The sequence below is a fragment of the Melanaphis sacchari genome, unplaced genomic scaffold (genome assembly GCF_002803265.2).
Source record: "Melanaphis sacchari strain LSU unplaced genomic scaffold, SCAv2.0 Contig0_pilon_pilon, whole genome shotgun sequence".
Lineage (NCBI taxonomy): Eukaryota > Metazoa > Arthropoda > Insecta > Hemiptera > Aphididae > Melanaphis > Melanaphis sacchari.
In genome coordinates this window covers 3,677,633-3,695,630 of record NW_020270366.1, presented here as the reverse complement: position 1 = coordinate 3,695,630, position 17,998 = coordinate 3,677,633, and positions in this window count along the sequence as shown.

Here is a 17,998-nt window from a genome sequence, read left to right as displayed (position 1 = left end):
TATATATATATATATATATATATATATATATATATATATATATATATTATATACTATACAAAAAAATTATATGCCTGTTTTAATTTTAATTTTTTTTCCATTGTAAATAGATAATATGTTAAAAGATGTTACGGTGTGTTTTGAAAATTCTCTGTAAGAATCCAAACGATGATAATGATAAAAAAAATAAAATAAAAAATAAAAAAAAATAATGAAATAAACATAGTATGCGTGTTATTTTTTCCTTTAATTCTCAATTTGTATTTTAATAAGTTAACTGCTATTGCAGAACTGTTTCAAATAATAATGACGACTATTAGTAATTGACTTTTTTTTGTAGGGCATAGTCCTGCAACTAATGAACAGCATTTCATCAATTCCTTATAATATTATTAAGTGCCTTGTTATACATTATATCAATATTATATGTGTGTGTGTATGTACTAAAACTGTAACAGAGAGGTTTTACGTTTTATATACTTTTTGCCGGATACAACAACGCCGTTATTTCCTTCGCCACTCGCGTGTAAGTTAAGTTGACTACACCGCACGCATTAGCAATAACCTTTTTTTTATTAGTAGCAGTTATAGTCATTACCTATACTCATTTACTCGGTCACACTCTTGAACAAACATTCAATACACGATCATACTTACGACTTGCGAGCGAGTTGCTTTTGTTGGTACGTAAATTTGGGAGTTTATCTACTCTGCATGCACACGTCGAAAAGCATAGCTGAAACAATTTAATTAAAAACAAAAACAATTACTTACATAGACAGATATAATAATTAACAAAAACAACAATATTCATATGTATATGCATAGTTATACGTAAATTTGGAATATTACCATGTACCTATTGTGATGGTGATTAGTACAACCTGTATATATGTAGGTACATAAACGTTTTCACGAAATGTATGGTCGGATATAGGTTTAAATATAGCGATTAGGTAATATTATATATTGTCTTAAGCACTAGAATCACTGTCAGAAATAAAATCTATACCGTGTTTTTCTGCATAAATTTTGTTAGTGATAAGTTATTACTAATAAGTAATAACTATAATAATCAATTCAAAATGTATATCTATAAAATCCATTTAGATTTAGGGTAGAGCAATAAAAAATAATATAGTAAACCTAGTTCTATGGTATTATTTTGCAATTTTAAAATAATCTATTTTTCAAAACTTTTACATCAGTGAAAGTTGTGAAGATAATCAACTGTAGAAAATATTGAGATTTGTCTCTATTTTGACCTGCATTTTTTTTTTTGTAAAACTAGGTTGCAGTAGGACTATGAGTTATTTTCTGGAAGTGCGATAATCCAATGTCATATCTTTCTAAGAGATACATATTATGTTAAGTGTAAGTGTATTATATAAATGCACATATTATTATGATGCTTATTGTGGTTGTATGCCAAACATTGGTCATGGACTGTGCTGTAATTTGAAGTATTATTATACTTTGATAAAAACTCGATCTGTTAAGCTTACAAATGTAAAAAAAAAAAAAAAATGTTTTATTTTTGTTAATAACTTTATGGAGACTTTTGATTGATTAATCGTCCACTCTGTAGTTTTTACGGCTCAGGTACTTTTTTAAGATAATATAATATAATAATACTGTCTACGTAACGCATGCATACCAAGGCATGAAGCAAGAACTACTCGAAAAACGCACTAACATTATACATACAATATACCTACATAATATATATAGCTTGCGATACGCATAATTCAAACCTTGGTCCGTCAACCAAATGTATTATGGTGCAATTTTTCCATTTCGGAATAATCCGATGGCCACTGTAAATTATTCATTTAAATGCGGCGACGACCTGTGTTCACGGCCACGTGTTATTCAAATTTTGAGACGAGACTAAAAATAAACGTAAGCCTATTCAAAAAAGGAAAGAAAAAATGTACCTACACATATTATTGCGTAACGTTTTCTCGGCTTATAAGTTTCCAAAGACTTACGATGTATAGGTATAGAATAATATGTATTTTAAAATGCGTTTAACCAGACACACACTTGCAGCAGCAGACGTTATTGACGTAAGTATATATTATACATTATGTTATGGTTAGTGCCGTTATATTGTTACCAGTAAATTTTTGCATAAAACGTTGCAATATTCGTTTTCCATAAAGACATCGATCGAAACGTGCAAAATAAACCTAAGACTAAGATCAAGTAAACCGCAAAGTGTAATAATTGTTGATATTTGATTATAATGTATTTAGATTTTTTTCTTTTAAATTTATTCGTTCATATTTATACATGTAATAATATATACGTTGTGTATATGTGTGTATGTTCTAGTATGTGTGTCTATACCTTGTACATATTATACATCAGATCATTTTGTTCCATATCACTATTAACATAATACGATTAACACGTCGTTATAGTGTAAAAAGAAAATTCTCGATCATCGAACTAAACGTATTTATGACAAATAGCTCTTAACACTTAAATTGTTTTATTTCTTCGACTCCCTTGGACGGAAGTAGCGGGAACTATTTTCCAATTTTTCGGTGCATAAACTGAAGCAGTGTTATTAATTGTCGTTTGTCAACATTTCCCCGGCCATCCAAAAATTAACTATCTACAACGACGATTTCAGAGGGAGAATCAGTTACTGACAACTTTAAATTACGTCGGTATATGACTTCAACACCCCTTCGTACTTTTGATGCAGTGGCATGACGAGGGCGCGTACTACATAGTTTACTGTTCGTATAGTTCTATAAAAGTATTTTGGACTTTCAATGGTCGATGAATTCGATTGCAAGATGAAATATGTATAGGTACATAATAAGTAATAACACTTTAATTTCGTATCCTATTGTCATTATTATTATTAACATTAAATAATTATTATTATTAACATTAAATAATTAATATATTATAATATTAATTACGTACGATTCACCATCACCATATCATAGAAATTATGGTGAAAGTTTGGCACGCATATACATATACAACATTTAACAAAATTATTTTATTTCATCCATGGTAATCGCTTTCGTATTTAAAACTGTCGGCAGTGCAGCAATGGCTTAAGTCATTCTGACGTTTGCGTTTTTATTCGAATCGTGAAAAACCTATTTTCGTGTTTCCTTTTTTTTTTTTTTTTTGAATCACCAGAGGAGACTTTCGGCGAGCGAGCTCGCCGCCATCACCACCACGGAACGACCATTAATCATGCGAGCTCTGCTGCCGAGCCGTTATCAATCGACTGTTTGATTTCAATAAGAAACCCACTTTTTAGAGAGAGTGGATATTGAGATCCTTTCGTTACACACTATGGTTCGTATTTTTTTCTTTTTTTTATACTCTACGTGAAAGGGTGTAAGGGATGGACGAGAAGGGTGGTGGCACCCTGCCCTACCCTGCTTACCTCACCATTCCATACTCGGCGGTCGGTTATTATTTGTGTGCGTGAATGCGCCACGGCATAGCAGAGCATATCGGTTTTTGCCGAGTTGTTCGGCTGATTGAAAAACAGGCGCGAGCGCCTTTTAACTTTTCGCTGCAGTAATGGCTTTTAATTGGAAAACTTCGATACTGGCGAGGGAAGGAGGCCGCAAAAATTCCCGTAAAGCGGGGGAAAGGGGCCTGAGTGGAAAAAAATCCCACCAACGAGGAAGGTTGATTTTTATACGGCGTATTTTGCATATATACATAACTGTAGCACATGAGTCAAAGCAGACCAAATTCTTGTTCACAAATAATAAAAAGATAATAAAATCAAACCAAATGCATAATCGTTACATTTTAGAAATAGGTACTTTACACACATATTCCCATAATTTTCCTCTCTACGATTATAATCAGCTTGCGTACAAAATGCATTTATAAGCTAATTCTTTTTAATTTAATTTCTGTTCTTATTTTTGGCCCAAATAGGTCATTAATTTCTTAATCTAGTTCAATTTAATTATGTACCATTGTTCTGTTTTATCATAATTATATATTATGTCAATCTTATAAATGTTTCTTATTATTTCTTCACTAATATTTAACAATTACCTTTTTAGTCATGAATAAATAAATATTAAAAATAAAAATGGATTATTATTATCGTGGTCAAATTTAGAGGAGGGCGACCATAGCTACAGCCCCAAAGACTCCACAAGAGAGAGACCATACAGACCACAACTAGCATTAAAACATTTATAACGATTTAAAATAATAATATGCAAAAATTAAATTTGTAAAATATCAAAATATTTTATTACTGTTTTTAAACTTGAATAAAGAATAATATATTTTCATCTAATGCTAAATAATGGGTATTAGGCATTACCAGATTGTTATAAAAATGTTACATAAACTTTCAGTAAAAGGCAAACTACGAAATTCTTAAAATTATTTTATCGTTTCGTGCTGTCAGTCTGTCCGTATTAAGTGTGATGAAAAATTATTTAACTCATTTAAACAATGATTAGAAGTATCTAATCCTTAGTTGCCCCAGGAACTTTACACCTCTAACCTGATTATTACTATACAAGGTGTATTTAGACTTTAGAGGATTTAACAATTGCTCACTAAGATTATTATTTTAATTCACAGTTCACACCATGTAATTGCATAATATAATATGATTGGAATGAAATAATTTAGTTAAATTGTCAATAAAACAAGTACAATACATAGATAAATAGAAATCCATATTTTTACATCAAAGGCGTCATACTACACTCATATAATATTTTAAACATTATCTAAAACTTTAATGTTAACCACAATAATAGTGTACCTGTATTACATACGATTTATTTATAATACGTTGTGTTATAACTTTTATTGCTAATATATATGTAAGATTAAAGGATAAATATTTATATTTTACACCTATTACCGAACAATATATATCGCATACAGGCAATTGATCTCGTAAAAGACTAAGTATTTTAAAAAGAAATAAATAGTTTTTTAATTTTTTTTAAGATGTGTTTTAAGTTTGAGATAAGCTCTTTAAATATGGACAATTAAATTCAGGAAATTTCACTACTTCTGCCAGTCAAAATAATATAATAATATGTAAGTGTTTTACAATACATATTTTTATTTTATTCGTAGTCTAATGTACGTGGTATATTTTTAAATAACTTCACTACGTCGTTATCATATTGTAACGTCATTATCAAAAAATACATCGGTATACATATTAAATTTATAATTATTTCATACAAAAGCATCCGACCATCATATCATGTTTTCCATCTTGAATATACGAGTGCATTATGTTATCAAAAGACATTTATAGGGATAAAAAAAGTAATTCACAAGATCTGTGTATTCGAAACACATGATTCTTTTTAGACTATCGTAATATATTTATCGCTTTCGACCTATGTCTAACCCCCGCAGCGCAATATGCATGTTATTTTTCGAGTTTTTTCCCTCATTTAAACGTCACCTTGAATGAACAGAGTACACACACATCAAAGATCAAACACACTAAAACGACCTTTTCCCCATAAAACGACACGGTGGGTCAACCTCGATTGCACACTGACTGATTATCGATGTTTAATACAGCTCAACAATTTATTCATAAAACCACATATATTCCTACCTCACTAAATAACCTAATAGATGTGTACCCACGCAACACCATGTAGTGTTATTATCCCGACGAACTCGGTAGCCGCAACGGCGAGAATGTCTACGATTTTCAATGATCAGTTTTTGTTTTAATTTTCCTAGACAACGATTTCCCTCGCGTCGAAAATCCAATTTTCAACGTCGCTTATTACATTATACACGCGTGTTTAAGTACAGCATCACCGTCGTCGCTGCCACCACCATAGCCATATTACTAAATACATTTTTTAATCATATCTATTATTATTATATATAATATAGGCCCGCAGTAAGGATCTGTTATTAATTGATTTTTCCTATAGGATCTCGCGCCTGAGGAAACCGCTCATTTTCTACTTAATCACGCACGGACTCTGCCTGTCGCGCCATCGATCAAATCGTTTACCATGAACACGGAATGCACGGACATTAACACGTTTCACGGCTGCTTAGTCGGACTTTTTTCTGCTCACCTCTCTCACACACACCCTGGTCAACCCGCTCCGGTCGTTATATATTATATATTATTGTGCTGTTCAGGTGATGACCCCGTCGGCGGCCGCACGTCTCTCCGCACCAAGGATAATGCGCTTTAAATACACCACTTTTCTTGTACCACCGAACTCCGACCCACCCACTAACGCCACCAAATGCATTTATTATTTTTATTATTATTATTATTATATGTATATATACAACCTAACTGAGACAGTAACTTATTGCAATGGAAATGATATTCTTTCGTCTCTCAAAAACATAATATTATTATAATACCGGTTAGGTCCGACGCAGGTTTTACTTTGAAAAATATTTTATTTTTGTACCTTCCATCGAATTTCAGACCAAAAAAATTGCTCCAATCTTTAATATTGGTGTTAGTAGAAAATTGAATAAAGTTGGTGCTTTGAAGAGATCAATAAATTCTCAGTACCTATTTTCTAATCTTAATAAAAAAAATAAAAAAATAATAATAAAAAAATAGCATTAAAAAAACTAGAATAATTTTAGAACTCCAATTTTGATAAATTCATTTTTTTTTTTTTTTTTTTTTTTTTTTAATTCAGAAAGTAATCACAAAGACGTGAACTCTTTTATTGAACACTATTTTATGTTCACAAAATAGTTATATTATATACTAGCATTTTCTAGATACATTATCATATTATTATTATTTTTTTTAATATCTTAAGTTAGTATATTAAGTACTTGAATTTAATATAGGCTTTTAAAATTTTAATTTTTGTTCATGGTAGTATGCTATTTTTACAATATCAATACAATATTTGTTTTGTAGTCAAAAATATTTTAATTTAATACAAGTTTCTTTGTAACCTGTTATTACAGTTAATTAAAAATACATTTATTATGAAAAACTTTAAAAGAATTTGAAGAAATTTGATTTTTAATCAAAAGATTTCGATATTTTAAATAGATTTTAGTTGTTTTTTTTGTAAGATGATAAATATTATCTGTAAACACTTTTTCACCATTATATAAATTATTTCCCATAATACGATGTCAAAATATTTTGACTAATAGAACCTATTCAATATGTAATAAAAAAAACTTAAACCCTACATCCTTAGAAGTTTTTTTTATAGATATATCTATTATCTACTATAGTTTATCACATTGTCGCCTCCATTCAGAATTGTTTTTAAGTATACAATAATTTATCAATGAATTCAAATTTAATACATGCATTTCAATATATTTTCTATATGACAAGTTACACATACAACTTATTTATCAGAAGCGAGTTCTCCAATTTTTTTTCCATTCTTGTATATTACTACAACTAGTAGTAAATAATCATTTTCTGAGTTTTGAATATCAATTATAAATACAAACTATAGAAAAATACAATATTTGGGTACAGTATATTATAATAAATTATTATTTTTATTAAACATAAAATATTCATTATTACTTTTCATTTATGTGCCTATACATAAAATTGTATTAGTCCATAAGTATATTAAATTAATAAATGCAAATATTAGTAAATCTACCTACAAAAAAAAAAAAAAAAAAACACAAAACATACAAATATGTATGACTCAAATTGAAGCAAATTATAATTATGTACTTAAATATAATGCCGCCGTTTACTAATAACAGTAATAACCTAAATTACAATTGTATTTTAACACGTTAAATAATAATTAACGTAAGAAACTTTTCTTTTCTCAACTCTTCCAGAGAATCTACGTTTTTATCAACTATAAATATTACCCAATACAAATTGTTTTAATTAAATATTATAACTATTTTTTTTTTTTTTTGCAACTGTATTATTTAATAAACTTTTTGTAACTATTGTTCAGTATATATCTATACGAAAAAAAAAATCTTATTAATAAATCGTAATTTTAAATAGTATAATATTATAGTAAAATAATATTGCTCTAACAAATATGACAGTATAAACAATTGTATAGTAATCACTAATCACTAATTAGTAATTAATTTTTCATGTATAGACGTATAGTACTTACTACTTAATATCATAATTATTATTACCAATAATATTATGTGTACCAATTACCAACAAATCTAAACTTAAGCTTGAAAGTGTAAAAAAGATACAATAATATAATATAGTGTAATATTATACTCGTATTAATAAATAAAATTATCAAAGTCGTTTAAAATATTATACAACAACTTGTTATGTTCTAATTTATATTTATATTTTATGGTCATATTATTATGTTTTCATTATTATTTAGTATTATATTTTTAAATAATAGTTTTAGATCCGATTTATTTTAATTTTATTACAACACAATAATAATTGATATAATAGTAATAAATTGGTCCACAATATCAGTAAATACTGGATATAAAAAATTCGAGAACTGTCACAATTATTTTTAATAGTGCCATACGAACTATCGTTAAAAATATGTTCTTTTACAAATTATATTTAAATTAATTTGTTGTGATGACTCAGCATCTTTTAATCTATAAGTAAGATTCTCCTTACGTGTTATTATTATAAATAAAACTATTACTGCATAAAATATATTGGTAGAAATGCTATTAATATTTGTAAATTGCCAAATCATAAGCACAGACACCGTGGCTTAAAGTTACCTAGTTATAATTTGTTATTATAATGTTATTGGGTACACTTAAATATAATTTGAATTTAATAAATAAATAATTTTTAATGTTCGCGAATATTGTATTACATAAACAATGCAACAATGTAAATTTGTTTTTGGTATATAACTTTGCGTTAACTGATTCGTTCTCTCGTTGATCATTATATATACAGTGTGTATATAATCAAAGTAAGACAATATGAATACGGTAACAGAACATAAATGTCAAAAATAGGTCAATATTTTAAGAATGGGATCTTAACCAACATTTACACTAAAGACACCCTTTTAAATCACCATTAGAGCCCAAAGAGGGGGATTTTTTGGTTGTCATTTTATAATATTAGGGTGAACAGAAGTTGGTTTTGTATTTAGAATTATATAACCGAAAATGTATGCTTTACTACTATTTAAATCCAATGAAAATTATAAAAATTAAATTTTGTATTAATAAATTTATTCATTTACCATAATAATATAGGTACTTAAAAATAAAATACACATGTATTTTTCTATTTTTGACTAAACTATATTATTTTACATTTTTACACAATTCATATTCGTATTACTTACATTGCTTGGGTAAATTAAAATGTTTAAATATCGAAACAATTAAAACCTATTTAATTAGATAATTATCATAGTAAACATAATATTAAATAATATATACGTTCAATTTTATATATTTTTATAATATTAGGTATTTTGAATAAATACATTATATTGATATTAGTGGTGTAATTATGGGGGAATGATGGGAATAGATCCTCCCAGAGCCTTAAAAAAAGAAAGGATATATCTACTTATTTCCGTAAAAAGTAAGCAATAAAAAAAAACTATTCAATACGATATCCCGGTTTGGTAATTTAAAAATCTGGCAACCCTAGGCTTAGCATGACGTGGTGTTTGGATTTTATGTTTATAAATTATAAAATTACTTATGCCCCCAGAATAAAAAATCATATCGGCCCCACTAATTGATATTGATTAATAATAGCAACTCATTTGATTTAACAGGTATACGTATATGAGAATATTTAAGTAACTTTATTTGTTACTGGACATTTTAACGGAAGTAATATTATATAGGTAAAAGTATTTATTATCTTATAGGTTATCATAAAAATATATACAAATCGTTATTTAGTCCGTCATATTATGGCATACGTCATGCATAATGCACATAATGTTTTTACATATTTTTTAATCATTTTTCAATTTTAAAATTGTGTACGTAAAAAAATAAGTAATTTTATAATGATTTAATATTTATTGATTTTTATTTAGACATTTTATAATTGTTAAATATAATTCCTATTTTATGAGCTGCGTTCACTGGTATCATTTATTAATTTAACTTAAAATTCAAAACATATTAATCTATTTACAAGTATAACACACCAAAGAATATTTCACAAATGTTAATGTATAATATAATCGATGGTTTGATTACTTTATAATAACTGTGATTCACCATGTATTATTTAAATTGACCTGATTATACTACAACTACGCAAACAGAAGACATAAAATTATATGTCTACAACTGCCCGAACCATATTTTATTATTTACGACATTTACGTAATACTTAATAGGGTACATATTTCAAAAAATTCACAACAACGAAAAATAATATTTTTTATTTGAAATTTCAATAATAAATTTTTCACTGTATAGATATTAGATACTAGGCAGTATTAAATATTAATTAATAATTATTAATATAATATAGGCGTACAATATTGTGTTTAACGAAAACTATTAATTATAACAATATTCGAAGATATAAAATAATCTTTTACATGGAAACGGAACGTTAATCAAGAATAAAAATAGAAATTTGTTTATCTATCGTTCATCTTGAAAATATAATTAACTAACAATTTTATTTAGTTTTAACGTTTTTATAAGATAGGTTATCATTAAGTCACTGGGCAAGATGTGTTCTAAGTATATTTTGAATATTATGATAAATAGAAATTACCTAGTTATATACTTAACATTTGAAATTCAATTTAAAATAGAATTACTTCAATATTTTTCTATGGTAAATATTTTTTTTGGAATTTAATGAAAATAAATGTATAAGATTTTTATAAGATGTTACCTTTCTTTCGAGAATACTTGGAACATTTAGAGTACTATTACTACTCAAAAATATTACTATAATACCACAAAAAAAAAAAAAAATAATAATAAAAGTTGCTGTAAAACTCTAAAACCAATACATTCTTTAATTTTAGCTGGAATTAATAATAATTACAATTTAAAAACAAATGTTGTCTAATATTGACAAATAAGTTTTTGCAATTATTATTTTTACTACTACAAATACTGTTATACAGTTTCAAAATCTTAAATTGATTAATAGTTAGTTGGAATCCTAACTAATTTGTATAAATAATAATAAAATAACACATTTTAGATTTCAAATAAAACTAAGAGTATAATATTGAATAATGTATTTTTTTTAAATTAAATAAGTATTTTTTATTTGTGCATAATTAGGATATAGGGTTATAAAATGTTGAGTAAATTACTTGGCACTTAAATAGTTTCAAAATGTTGTCTACTTTGTACTTTTAAAAAGTAATTTTTTAACTTTTGTACAACTTATAGTCAATATTTAGTTTAAATAAAATATTATATCGAAGAAGATAATAAATATAGGTTAGTATAAGATAATATTTTCTACGTAATTAAACCATTTAAGCCAACTACCTATATTAATTTGCACATTAAGTTACATATTTTATTAGATATTGAAAGTATTTAATTATTTAGTTAATATAACATTATTTGAATCCAAATAATATTTTTTTATGTGATCGTATATACAATAAATAGTCACTTGCACAATATTGTACAATTTAATAAATGAAAAAGAATATTTTTTATCGGACATATCATATTGTACAAAGTGTAAACTTTAAATTTTATTGTTGTTCCATAATATCAAAAATAAAAAATAAAACATAAAAATAAATATATACGAGTATAAAATGTATTGAAATCGTGATTGCTCTTTTCCGGCCAAAATTCGATTGCGTTTAATTGAATTTGCTTTCTAATGGTTCTGGTAGATATTAGGTAGTTTAAAATGCGCGCCTATACTCTTAAGAGAAAATACATAAAGAAATAACTCGCCGCTATACAGGTAGATACATAAGAATTCAATAAGCGGTTCGTTTGTCCGGATAAAATATGTAAACACACAATAGTAATATAATGATAATAACAAAATCATTACATTATTATTATTGACATAAAGCCCTTTCTTGCGCACATTCAATTATAACACGGCACTTCCGGCATTGTTATTAGCTTGTATAGATGTTATTATCGTGTCTCGTTGGTTTTTATAGTAACCCGAGTCTGTCGTCCGTCTGCCACAATAGACGATACGTACAGACGCGTTTTGTATCGGATACGAGCTATTTCTACGATAGGTATCGATAATATTTGGTTATAACATAATATATATATACATCCAAGTGAGACTATTGGACCGTGACGATTGTGGCGGCCGCCGGTATTTCAGTGGCGACGAGGTCCGATTATCCTGTGCGGACGGCGCAGCGCGGAAAATGACGGTAATGCGTAATGTGCGTGGAAAACGGTCGACAATCAGTGAAGAACGTGTCGCGTACTCGCGTCGGATGCTTCGACTATGAGAAAAACGTGAGAGGACCCCACAAGGAGCTGTGACAGACGACATACACACTTCCTTCTTCCATATCGGAAATCCACTCCAGATGACTATAGAAATAATAATATTAAGCGACTTGTACATGTGCCCTGTATAATAAATTATATTCATATATATTATGTGCAGATACATTTGTAACATGCATCTAATGCAACAACATTATGATTATTTATGAATAGTTTTGATAATTATGTCAGCACTTCTTAACGATAAAAAAGCACACATTACTGTATATGAATAAGACCATTTTTGTTTTAAAAAAAAAAGTACGTCCGAAAAACCTAGTAAGTACTTGTAATAAATTAGATTATAAAATCAATTCAAATAATTTACTTTTCGTTTACAACCATGAATGATAAATAATTATTCTATATTTCGGGTTTGAGCCACACACTTTATGATTTTTTTTATAAATATATAGTATTTAATATAATAAAATTAATTACTCCTTTCTCAAGAAAATAAAAAATAAGTACCTACAGCTAATTTTTATTTAAAATATGTTTATAATATTACTGTGAGTGTATTTCTTACGTTTTTAATTTTTCTACATGAATATTATTCCCGTAGTCATATAATATTAGAAGCTTTTTAAGTTACAAATACTTGTAGATAAAATATGACTTTGTTAATATTTATCTCATGTAGGTACTTATTAAATTTACGTAAAGAATCCACAATAGTTTACTTTAACCTAAAATCATGACATAGTAATATGAGCGTTATTTAAATATATTAGCATATGAAAAGTGTAAAGAAATAAAATTTACAACGTTGTCAAATATGTTATTATATTATAGTTTCACAACAAGTTACTTGGAAAGGGTGGAATATAATTTTCAAGGATACAAATAATAAAGCTAACACTGTATTATTTTAAATAAAAATTAGATATGTACATCAACATAGATTATAACAATCTAAAAAAAAAAATCAAGTTTATTACATTTTGAATTCTCAATTTAAATAATCATATCTTTAAAGTAAAATGAGAATTGTACCTACAAAATTTGCCTTTTATCTCATTAAAAAATTATTAATTAAAATTATTACAGTGTATTAATCATTTTATATAAAGTCTGTACCATATTCATTTTATAATATTGGTATATTATCGTACATATTTTAAACGCATATATATCACAATAATTTTTTATCATCATAAGACATAATTATCATAAGTATAATTGTTTTTATATAGAACAATATTTAATAGATAAAACATACCATAATACAATCGAAATATAAGATAGCATTTGCGTTAATATATATATAGTATTATACATTTTAGTGAATTGTACATAATAATCTATTGACTGTAGTATATAATTCTAAAGATAAACTATACATGTTTTTGGAAGAAGAAATCTTTGTATATCAGAACAAACAAGATTAGATTGAAAAGTTATTAGATTATGAAACCTTTCAAATAAACATACATAGTTATACTTTTTATGTATACTATAATTTATTGTGATTGGCAAAATATGTTAAATAGTGAAAAATAAACCACAGACCCAAAATCTAATATTAAATAAAAAAACTGTTTCTAATAAAGAGTTACATTTTCATTGGTTGAAAATTTAAGTACCTAATAAATGATCATTGAGGTACCTATCACACGAATAAATCACCTAACCGAAGTAAAAAATAAAGTGGATCATATTTTATTTATAGTACTTCCAGCAAACAGTTAATTGTTAAATATATAACTGTAAGCGCACGTTATGGTGTCAAAACTAATTTATATGAATACTAACATTGATAGGATATTTGTCGATTTATATCAAATTCGGATCGGTGTAGCAGAAAATAATTTTATATAGTTACAACAATAAGAATTTTGAAGTCGTTGACAGTAAAAATTTTAAGTTAAAAACTTGATTAAATTAAATATTTCAACTGTTCAAAAATATTGCATAATCCATAAAGAATTTATGCGTATCAAATTGTTAATATTCTTCAAGCTTCAATAACATTGTTGAAAAACATAAGGTATTTTCTATATGACAAGAATACTAGGTTATGCTATGCATATACACTCAATAGGTTTATGTACTTTACACTTTTGTTAGGTATTCCTCTTACATTTTGAGCGAAAGTATTGCAATATATATTAATAAAATAAAATAACTTTAATTAATCTTAAGCTTATGTAGTTATAAGTATAACTTTAGTTGAATGTATATATAATTTATGATATACTTCAACATTATACAATTTATTTTAATAAATAGACATTTTTTCAATTCTTTATGGCAAGTTTATGAAATGTATAGTTTATGATTATAATCGAATGTTCATTAATTAATGAGATACATTTTTGAAAAATATGAGTGGTTTATTTTTAGATGCACGTGACAATAAAAAAAATTAGCTTATTTTTTCAAACTAAAAAACTGATTATTTAAGGGATGTTATGCTTGTTTAAATTTTTCAGCTGCACAATATCTACAGGTCGACGTTAAAAAATATTTGGTATTCAATTCGATCCCAGGAATGTAATATCATTATCCCGATCGTTATTTTGTCTTCACTTCCTGAAATTCGGTTACCCAAAAACCACATGAGGTTGAAAACATTGTTGAGCGACTGAAAAAAAAAAGTTGGTAGTAAATAGTTGCCGAACAAAACGGTTTGCCACCGTATTCAGTATGCATTATTATTCACTGGCCGCATTATTATAGGTATTAATGTATTATAATATACTAAACGGTATGGTTATATTATATAATTATAATATTTGTATAATATCATTACTTGTGTCTCAAAAATAACGATAAGAAAAATAATTGGTTTTAGTTGAAGAACACTAAAAATATTTGAGCCTTATATTAATTAATATAGAAACATTGGATATTAGATGTTTTTTGTACCATTTAAATTAAAGTAGAGCGTGTAGATGTGATGGTTTTAGCTCATAGTGAACGATCAAAAGTATAAAAAAAAAATTAAATAAAACGAAATAAACGCCATGTTACGTGATCAGACCAAATCGAACGGGTGAATTGGAGCTATAAAAAATATATAAATAAAAAAAAAACATAAGGATTTTTTTTTTATTATTAAATAAAAATGATACTGTGGGATATCATGCGATTGTGTGTTTGTGTCTTAATGAGAAAAATACTATTGTGCTAGTTCACCTCAATACTCAATTATTTTTGTATTTATATAATACATTTACTTTTGTTAACAAATGAGAGTTTTAAAAATGTAACGTGAAATTTAAATACTTAATTACATTTTATTTATTCATTCTTTTCAATGAAAATCCTTAATTTATTTATTTTTTATTATGACTCTTTTGGTGATGTTAATCGTTTTATATACAGACTCCCATCTAAAAACATTTAAATGAATTTCATAAGTAAATAATCTAAACAAAAACATAATAATTAATATTATTCATTATGAGCATTGTACACTATACCTGTATATCTACATAGGTACAAATGTCGGGAATTAATCAAAAATGCATGTAAAGAGTTATGTATACGCAATATTTAAGCTAAATATTATATTAAAATTTTGTTATAGGCTAAATCGATCAATTTCAATTCCACCCTACCGATCAATCTGATAGTAAAATTTATATTACATTGAATATAAGTTTGAACGTCTTAATATTATGTCTACTTAGGATCCTATGAACAACTTTAATCCATTTATACATTTGAGAAGACTAAAAAATTTAATATGTGAACGTCCACATTTATTAAATGTAGTTAGTGAAATCTGAAGAAAACAAGACAATGAATTTAAATCGGATTCCAAAATTTATATCACATAATATTTAAAGACGAGTACACTTAGAAGAGGATAGGTCTATTTAGTAATAAAAACAATTCGTTCAGACCCCTTTATATGAACTTTTTGATCGGACATTAGCCGCTATCTAGTGTATACTACAACATTCTCATAACATGAATATTTTACTAAAAATAGAACGATCTACGTAGTTAGTATCTATGAGTAACTTGCAAGTAATAATATTAATATATTATTCTATCATCAAATGTCTGTTATCATTAATGACTTAATACAAAGTATTTCAGGTGGGTAACTTCAGATTAACATAAGGCTTTTAAAAAATGAAAGAGAACAATAAAATTCATATTTTAGGATAATTTTTAATTTGTATGCCTTGCGAACATGCAGTAATAAATGTTATTAATTAAATGTATTTGACTGTTATTGAATGTGAATTAAAATGGTCTTCACATACCTAATTAGTATGTTGAATAAAAGTATGCGTTCGACGGCCACGTAAATTATACTACTACAGCTATCTATATAAGAAAATACCTAACAATTATATTTTAATATGTTCATTATGTTATCTATTTAAAGGTATATGAAATTTTAGTGTATTATTCAAAAATACAATTGCGATAATTGTATATTCAATATTACATTTTTATTAAGAAAGCATACGTCATTATAAAAACCTTTATAAATATATATATAATTTAAGAACTTGAGATACTGATAATCAGCAATCACTACTCTTCGCTCAATTTGGAGCTTAATATCATCAGTTTAAGTCAATAGATAAATTGTTTTATTAAATATGAAATGATTAAAGGAACAAAAAAGATTTGAAATAAAACACGGTTATACGAAATATTTATGAATTTTCTCTAGGCATTCAATAGGTAATAAATATGGATAAGGGTTGAAATGAGTAGTATATAAATAGTAAAAATAAATAAATAATTTGTTTTCTAAAACTTGTCAACATATGTGTAGTCTGGGGTAAATTCTTGAGAGGTGAGCAGATTGTGGTAAAACTAAAATTCTATCAGGAAAAAGAAGAATAAAAATAGAAAGAATAACTTCATTGATATTATGATTATTTATTATTATATTTATCATGAATTAAAAAGAATAAAATTATACAATAATATATAGTTCATTTTTAATATTAATGTTGAAATAAATTTAATTTTAACTCATGATAGGGGTATATTTGACCCCTCAGTAAAATATCCGAAAGACAGTGATTTAGTACTACCATCATACACCACCAGATAACGCTTATGCTTACGGATAAAAATACAAAAATAATAAAACCATTAGTATAATAAATACTATATTTTATTATAATAAATTATGAAGATATATCTATTGTAATTAGTTAAATTACTGTAATGAATGTATCAAGTGAAAATTTTTCGATGGATTAAAATTATTTCTAAAATTCTAAGGATTATAATTTATATGTATTACAATTTGTAAAACACCAAGAAAAATAATCAAACTCATACTGAATCAAAATTAATTAGATGGAAGTATAATAATCAAATATTGGCTTTAGATATATAAATTATTCTAAAAAATATGTTTATCATTGTACTTCGTTCAGTTACGTATTGCTAAAATTATCGAGTTGTAATTAAATAATTTAATCGTGAAAAATATTTGCATATAATCTTAATAATTTTATTTTTAAAAATAACTAAAGACAATTGATTTTATTTAAATTATTCATATATTGGTTCCATTTAAACATTTTGAAGTGCAAAGAACTTTAATATATTTTGCAATGTTTTTCTTTGCATT